Source organism: Grammomys surdaster, unplaced genomic scaffold, assembly GCF_004785775.1.
Source record: "Grammomys surdaster isolate TR1022 unplaced genomic scaffold, NIH_TR_1.0 61, whole genome shotgun sequence".
In the NCBI taxonomy this organism is placed as follows: Eukaryota; Metazoa; Chordata; class Mammalia; order Rodentia; family Muridae; genus Grammomys; species Grammomys surdaster.
In genome coordinates, this window is record NW_021604563.1 from 2559583 (window position 1) to 2568467 (window position 8885).

Sequence of the window (8885 nt, forward strand, 5' to 3'; positions counted from 1 at the left end):
CATGTGGATATCACCTGCAAAAAATAGCTTAACAAAATAGTAAAAGCATTCTGAATTCTCTTGTAGCATCTGCATTTATTTCTAAAGCATGACCTAATTAAGTAGGGATGAGACTTTGTATCCTAGGTGAGCCACAAGAACTGTGTTTGTTCTGAAAACCTATATAAGTATGACTGATCACAGACATTCTATTGTATAAAAGAAAAATGTAAGAAGGAGATGAAGCCCAGCTTAATTATGGAGTGAACATGTTCTTACTGTGAAAATAGCTATGGATAGAGAAATGAATAAATGAATGCTTTAAATATATAACCCAAGTTTCATTATATTTCCCTTAAGCTAAATAAGGAGAACAGAAGAGTAAAGATTATGTTGGTGTCATCCGGTAGTTTTCTGGAACAGATAGGACCCTGCTTTTATTTGACTTTATATTGGTTTATGTTTTCAACTAGAAGCTCAAAACCTTTCCTTCTTGTGCTTATCACCAACACTGAAGATACTTTCTCAGTCTTGTATTCTCAACAAAGGTTTCTTTCAAGGGAAAAAAGAAGCCTGCATGAACACAAAAGATGATTGAGGATTGGCTTGGCTTCTTTTCTGTGGGGTAAAGAAAATGATATATTTTTGCAAAGTAATTGGGAAATTTACTCTGTAGGTAAGTGATTCTGAGGCAGCAAGCAGAATGGTAAGATCTGAGACTGAAAGGAATTATGTTGTATCAAAAGAACAAGGGGCCTATGGATTCTAGGTGGGCTTCTATTTTCCTGATGATTCTCTTAGCTTGTGACAAGTCTATATTAACAACACAATTAGGATTCTGGAATAAAGTCCCAAAGAGGGTCCATGTATATCTAATAAAAATACCATGATCTTTACTTTAATAGCAAATATGTTAACAGCTTGAGGAGACTTCAGAAAGTAGGTATTAAATACTTGCAAATAATAACTTATATTTCACTGTTGGGTTGAGTATGATACCTCTGTGCCAAAGAATGTACTTATTCTCTATATTTTGAAGTTTGAATAATACAGAAAACATTTACATGAACTTGAATTTTTCAAAAAAATATGATTAGTATCTATAAAATTCACCAACTTGTGATGGTTGTAATCATAATATTTTCTATAAACAATATACTCATTTAACCTGGAAGATTGTTGTAGGTGTTCCAGCTGCTTGTCTGGCTCTCCATAATTCTTTGTGATTATAGCACTTTCTTATTTATGAATATGTAAGAATAAAGACAAAGAAGGAAAAGAGAAGCAAATGTGCCATAGTAGGGTGTTGAGATCAGAGAACAATTTGGGAGAGTCAGTTTTCTCTTCCATCACAGGAGTTCTGGGATTGAACTCAGTTCATCAGGCTGGGTGACAAATTCATTTAAGTAACTTGATTGCCTATATTTGAATTTGACAATTTAAGTACATTTTCTATCATTGGTTAGCTATTCTTGGTTTCCCATTCTGTCACTCAGTTCTTTATTAGAACTCAATTAGCTTTATTTTTCTTAATCTTGTCTTTTATTCCCATACACCCCACCTTGCTTTCTCAAATTCATGGCCTCTTTTTAATTCCATGTGTGTACATCCTGCTCAGCTCATATAATGTTAAATGTGTATTTGTTTTCACAGGTCACCATTTGGTATTGGATTAATAAATGGTGTGCTCTTCCCTGGGTAAGACTATTTCTTCTCTCACCATTTGAATTGCCAGTAGATCTTTATGTAAGACAGAGGCCTCATTCTTTCCTCTGGACACTATAGAATATTTATAGAATGTTTTAGAATGTTATGTTGATCTTGGTCAACTCAGGATTAAGCTGGTCAAGCTGTCGGAGGATTATAGGTATAGATACTGATATTCCTAGGAGAAACAGTCACACGGGAAACTCCATAATCCTCTGTAATTTACATTCATTCTTCTATTCTTCTACAATATTCCCTAAACTTTAGATCTATAAGAATTTCATAGATGTATCCATTGGGATTGGGTGCCACTATTTCCTTGACAAGGACTGAAAAGTTCACTTATCTGTGGATATAAAGACAAATATTTTGATTGTTGTTAGGGATTATGGTGATTTAATAAGTAGTGGTTGAAAGGTCCCCTTCAATACTCAATACTTCATGAGACTGGTGTAGTTAGCTATGTTTCTAGAACCAGGTATGCTTCCCACTTATTGAGTATGTCTAATTAGAGATCTGTTGATTATTTCCAAGGTATTTGTGAACACTTCAGCACAACTGCATGCCATACTGGTAGTAAATGTGGTTTATAGATGTCAAAGTTAAGTGGATTGATAGATGTCCCCCTTTGGAAGTGTCCATGGTGCCTTCTGGTTTCTTCATGGTAGCTTCAGAAATAAGAATTTATTTTACTTTGAAGGGTAATAGTAATAGAATCTCTGTTTTGAGAGTCTCTAGGACAACCCAGACCAACATCTCAAAAGAGGGCTTCTTGTGCCTGGTATTGAGGTTTTTCTTAAGTGATCTCGGCTCTTAGAATGGTCATTGTCAGCCCTTCTCTTTCCCTAAAGATTCCCCCTTTTCGCATTTCTCTGATAAGCTTACTAATACTCTGACATTTGTCTTCTCTATTGTTCCCTATCCTCCTACACTGGCAAAGCTCCATTTTTATTGTTCTGGATTCTGCAGTTTCTCCAGGATGCTTTCTCACATCTGAAGATTTGAAGAAATTTGGATGATGTATACTTTTTTCTTACTCATGTTTTCCTTTGGAGAACTGTCAGGTGCCCAAATCATTTTTTTTTTGAGTCTTTGTTTTTACTTTTTCTTTGCAAAATGATATTTACATTTTCCGGTTAATTATTTCTTAATTAATTACTTTATATATTTACTTTCCAAATTTCACCCTCTTCCTGGTCCCCCCTCCCCACCCCCGCATAGTACTTTCTCCCTTCACCTTCCACTTACCCTCTGAGAGGATGTCTCCCTGGGCATCCCCCTTGCCTAGGGCATTAATTCTCTACAGGATTAGGCACATCCTCTCCTTCTGAGGTCAGACTAGGCAGTCCTCTGTTAAATTTGTGCCCAGGGCCTTATTAATAATCTGTCAGGTTATAGCTGACAAAGAGTCTCTCTCATTATATGGGCCTCACCTTCACCTAATTAATTTTTTTCTTAGCTGTTCAGAAGCTTTTTACTTTTATTAAATCCTGAATCAGCTGTTAACCTTAATACTTGGGCAAATGGAATCTTATTCCCACCTATGTATTCTTCTAGTCATTTCAATGTTTTATATTTCATGTTTAAGCCTTTATTCCATTTGTAGTTGCTTTATATTCAAGGTGATAGATGTGGGGATAGTTTCATTCTTCTACATGTAGGCATACAGTTTTTTCTGAGCACCATTTATTACATTTGTTTTCTTCTTTTCACCTTGCAGTTTTGGGATCTTTGTCTAATATTTATAAATTAAAACTAAGAAATTATGATTGGGACTTCAATTTTGTTCTGTTGGTCCATGAGCCTGTTTTTTTCTATCAGTACCATATTGGTTTTATTACTACTAATCTGGAATATGTCTTAAGAACAGGAATGGTAATCCTTCCAGCACCGTTTTTGTTCAGGATTGTTTTGACTTTCCAGGTCCTTTTGTGTTCTATTTGAATTTTAGGATAGCTTTATCTTTTTCCTATTCTTTTTTGTGACAGATGAGATGAGGATTTTGATTGGTAATACGTTCCACCTGTAAGTGTATTTTTGAATCTTTTCTCCATTTTGCATGATGTTGTCTGAGTGTTTCTTTTATTATGTTGAATTAGGTTTTCTCTAACTCTAAATTGTCTATGACTTTTATCATAAAGGCATGTTGACTTTTTGTCAAAGATTTTTCCTATATCTGTTAGAATTATTATGAGATTTTTGTCTTTAGTCCCATATGTGTGGTTTATTACATTTATTGAGTTATAGAATTCTGCTGTGAATCCATCTCAACCTAGCCTTTTTTAAGTGAGAAAGTTTTTATTACTGTTTCAATCACCTAATTTGATATGAGTCTATATAGATTGTTGACGTATTCTTGGGTTAATTATGACAGTTTAAGTGAATCTAGAAATTCATCAATTTGTTTTATGTTTTCCAAATTAATGAGTACAGGTTTTAAAAGTATCTTCTTATGATATTATAATTTATTTACTGTCTGTTTTAATGTTACCATATTCACTTCTGACTTAGTTAACATGTGTCTTTACTCCTTTTCTTTTAAGTAGTTGCACCAAGGTTGGTTGATCTTATTTATCTTCTCAAAGCATTAGCTGTTAGATTTAGTTTAGTATTCATATTGACTTATTTAGCTCTTCATTGATTTCTACTGATTTTAATTATTTCTTGCCTTTGGTTGAGTTTGGATTTTAGTTTGTTTTTAATTTCTAAAATTTTCAGTTGCATCATCAAGTCATTTATTTCTGTTCCTTCTGATTTGTTAATGTAGTTAGTTAAAGCTATACATTTCCCTCATAACACTGCTTTCAGTGTTTCTCAGAATTCTTGCTTTCTTGTATTTTCATTTTCATTTAGTATCAGGACAGTCTTTTCTTTATTGATTTCTTTTTTGACCCATTCATCATTCAATAATGAGTTGTTTAAAGTGAAGTGTTTGTAAATTTACAATACTTTTGTTTTCTGTCTGCTGCAGGTGCCATTGTATTGTGGCCATATAGGATAGAAGAACTATTTCAATCTTTTTGAATTTTAATTTAATTTTAATTTGAATTGTGAAGGACTCAGTTATATTCCTTACACATTATATATTCATTACATATTGACATGTATGATCCATTTATAATATGTTTGCTCTGCCTGTTACATTTGTATTTTACTTTCTTCTACAAATTTTAACCATATATATTATATATAATTAAAAATTGTATGTACTAAATTATGCATAATTTACATTTAAATTGTAGCATGTTAATATACATATATGTAATATATAATTTACAATTGGTATAATTATATATATATAATATATATAATTGTAAAATATAAATATATTTGTATAAGATACAAATATATGTTATATAATTATATATCATATATTTTCACTTTTTTCTGCTTTTGTTTTTTTTTTTAAATATAAGGATTTTTTAATTAAAACTCAGGACAGTTAGAGACTGAAAACCAAATTCCCATTTAGTTCCAAATGAAATGAAATGAAGAAAACTTGGTTTCTAATTGGGGGTGTAGTGGGGGTGGGATGACAAAACCAAGTCCAAGCATCAGCATTCTTCTCCCTACCCCGCCCCACCCCACACACCAACAGCAGGAGCCCAGTGTATATGGTCTGCTGGACTCATGAGCCTGATCTAGGCTGGATGGCACCATCCTGTCCTTTCCAGTGATACGGCACCGGGGACACACTCTGATGTCGTGGGATTCTGTGTGGCTAGTGGGTTGTGGGGTGGGGTTTTCAGGATCTTCATGAAGCTCCTTGTTTAGCTCCACCAGCCTCTCCCAGCGCCTTTCTCCCGGGGGCAAGGGCTCCATCAAGAGTGGCTCCTACTCAGCTGAGGGCTGTAGACTGTCCTTCTCTTCTCTGTTCTCTGTCCCACTCTCATCATCTTCAATCTCTCCCTCCTCCCCACTGAACTTGTCATGGGCCCACTTGGGGCTGGTACTGGATTTCCGGAACATGAACCGGCCCCGGCCCCGGGGAAAGGCTCCTCAGCCACTGCCTCGGCTCATCCATTTGTAGCTGCCCTCGCCTTCCCGGTCATCATGCAGGTAATACTTCTTACTCTTGGGTGTATATTCTGGATCCCACTCTTCTTTCGGCTTCTCTTTTGAAAATCATTGTTGCTGTTGTTGTTGTTGTTACCAGAATAGTTTCCTCTGCCCCAACCTCTCCCTCTTGCTCGAAACTGAAAGGTTCCCCAAGCTCTGCCGCCTCTTTCATTTGGACCCACGAAGTCTTTGGTCCCCAATCTGGATTTGTCAAAACCTGTGGTGCTCTCCTTCCTCTCCTCTGCTTCCTCAGGGTACTCCTCTGCTTTGTAGGAGTGAGATGACTGGGAAGAGGAGGAGGAGGACCTAGATCGGTCTCTTGCTCTTCTGTGCTTCTTCTGCTTCTTTGATTCTTTGTGGGTTTTCTCTGTCTTTTCAGTTGATCTTTCTCTTGAGTGGCTAGAGTCTCTGGAATCCACTGACTCTCTCGATTTACCTCGCTTAAGATCTCTCTCCTTATGTTTTTTTACGACGTTCAATATCAAGACAAAGATCAACAGGATCATCTTTGTATTTCCCTTCAGCCTCGTAGCCAGGTTCTCGTGGACTTTTCAATTCCTCATGAGTCAAACCATGCTTTCTGAATGTACTGGGGGAAATGTCTATCCTCCTGTGTATGTCTGGGCTTTTCTTATTTTTAGCTGCTTCTTGTTCATTTCCTCTTTTTAGATATTCAGTAAAGCGTTCATGCAATGTTATTCCAGAGGATCCAAAGTGATGCTCTCTAACGTGATGAACAATGGTCACTATGTGCTGGGCAAACAGTTCTGAGGGGCTACGCTGAGACTGAGCTGACAGTATGTGCTGGAAAATTGATCAGAATTCCTGTTCCTTTTTGTTGCTATGGACTAGATCCCAACAAAGCTTTCGTTCCTGAGCCAATAAGCCACTGGGTCGTGCAAGGTCCTCATCGAAGGAGTCCATCCGGACATTGACCTGGGCCTCCCGAGTAATGGAAAAGGAAGACTTCCCTGAGGAAAAGTCTCCTTTGTTTTCCAGCTTGTCACGGCTCTCAGAGGTCTTCCTTGGGGGAGGTAATGAACTTTTCTCCTGGACTGCCTTGTATGCAGTTACCTGGAAATTCTTTTCTGACACAAAGCCACTGTGCCCACTGTCACTCCTCTTGGACCCTCCACGCTCCTCCTTTCGGGATCTCTCTGTGAAAGGCTCCTCCTCCAGCTCCTCTGCTTTCCTCTGCTTTTCCTTCCCTGCATGCAGGCTCTCCCACTTGCCTGACTTCTCTTCCTCCTGGCTATGACTTTAGACATAAATTTGGGTTCATCATCAAACTCGGGTTCCTTCCTTCCCTTACTCTTGTCCTATCTTGCTCATCCATCTCTTCCTTGTGGAAGTCAGCCATCTTTTTCTCAAAATCATCCCGGAGCTTATACCTTTTGGGTGACTGGCTGCCTCAGAAGGGCTTCTCAGTGTCCAACTTGGGAGCAAATGGATCAGATTTCATTTTGACATCAGCATCAGAGAAGCCCCCTTTCTCCTTCAGCTTCTCTTTATCAGCATTTGTTTGCTTCTGCTCCTTATCCTTTCCATTCTCTGTCTTCTGCTCTTCCAAATACCTTTTTGAGTATGCTGCTCCCCCCGAAGCAGCGCTCTCTTCTTTCTGAGATGAACCATATGCAGAGCCAGTGGCTGGTGGACTCTTACCCACAGGACTCTTTTTGGATGGACTCAAAGACCCAGAGCCATGGTCGAACTGACCTTGGTGTGCTCCAGACTGATATCCAGCATCACCTGAGTCCATCTGGGATGCATTAGAAAGTGGAGGACTAGGTTTTGGCACAGGGCTAGGGCGTGGTGACCTTCGCCTAACCACCACAGACTGGAGGGGACTTTTGAGAGCTGGGCTTCTCTCCCGGGGACTCAGATCAGAAACTGAGGCCCGTGATGCAGAACCAGTGCCATAGGTGGTGGCATCTGGCCATGGCTTTGAGCTCTCAGACCCTTCTATATCCTGAGAGGTGCCTCCAGAGAATGCCTGCTCCTTAGCCTCATCTTCCTGGTTATCACCAGCTGCCTGAGATGGCCGGCTATCCTTGGAAGAGGACTTTTTCTCTTTTGTAGACTTTTGCTTAGATCACTCAACTCTGCTGTGGTTGGAGGACGACCTGGAAGATGAGGAGCGCCTTGACCTGTCAGAGGATGACTTATCAGAGTTCCTAGAGTGTCTCCTGGACTGTGGTGAAGGGGACCTTCTCTTTGGGGACCAGGATCGAGAACGGCCCCGACGAGGGCTGTATGCTTGCCGGTAGTTCTGCCAATTGGAATGGTAGTTTCCATAGCCACCTCGGTTATACTGGCCCCATGGATAAAAGCTTCGGTTTCGCCCACAGAAGTAATAGGGCCTTCTGTAGCCTCTGTTGTGACCTCAGAAATCTCGATTCTGATACACTCTGGGGTAATTCATTTCTCTGTTATGAGCTGGAGAATATGATCTGGAACGAGACCTAGAACTCAGCCTGCGCTTTCTTGAATGAGAGACAGATTGGCTTAAGGACCAAGACTTTGAAAATGAACGAGACCGAGATCTGGATGCAGATCTTGAGCGAGAAGAGCGAGACCCAGACTTGGATTTGTTTGTTTTTGACATCTTGGAAGAGTTTACATCTTAGCAGAATTAATGATTCAACTTGAGCTGCCTCCGAAAAACACCAGCAGCACCATTGGCTTCTCCAATTTACAGTCAGGGTATAATTCTTGACCCGCCGAAGCGACTACAGCTGCAGTCTCGCAATGGCACAACCGGTCCGAACCTCACCCCCCTTTTTCTGCTTTTGTATGACCCTAATTTTTTAATCTATAAAATTTTCCCCCATTTGCACTATTTTCCTACTTACAGTATTTTTTTTAAACATTTGCACTTTAGCCATAATTTGATTCAAAATTGGAAAAACGTTATTAATATAAAATATAAGCATCAGTTTGAACAAATAATAAAAAGCATACTTATTAGTCTATCATTTAGTAATTAATATAATAATTATTGAGACATAAAATTAGTGTGTGTGCTATAATTATTGGAATTATAGGTAAGCTATATGATATGATCATGCACTGCTGTTATAGACTAACAGTAATAAACTGAAATATTTCAAGTGGGAAAAATGTGGAAGCAAAGGCATGAA

General features: G+C 38.6%; 1 pseudogene; it reads right to left on the reverse strand.

Annotated features, from left to right (window-relative positions):
• Window positions 1-5485: 5485 nt before the first annotated feature.
• Window positions 5486-8350, reverse strand: LOC114639531 (annotated as a pseudogene).
• Window positions 8351-8885: the final 535 nt, after the last annotated feature.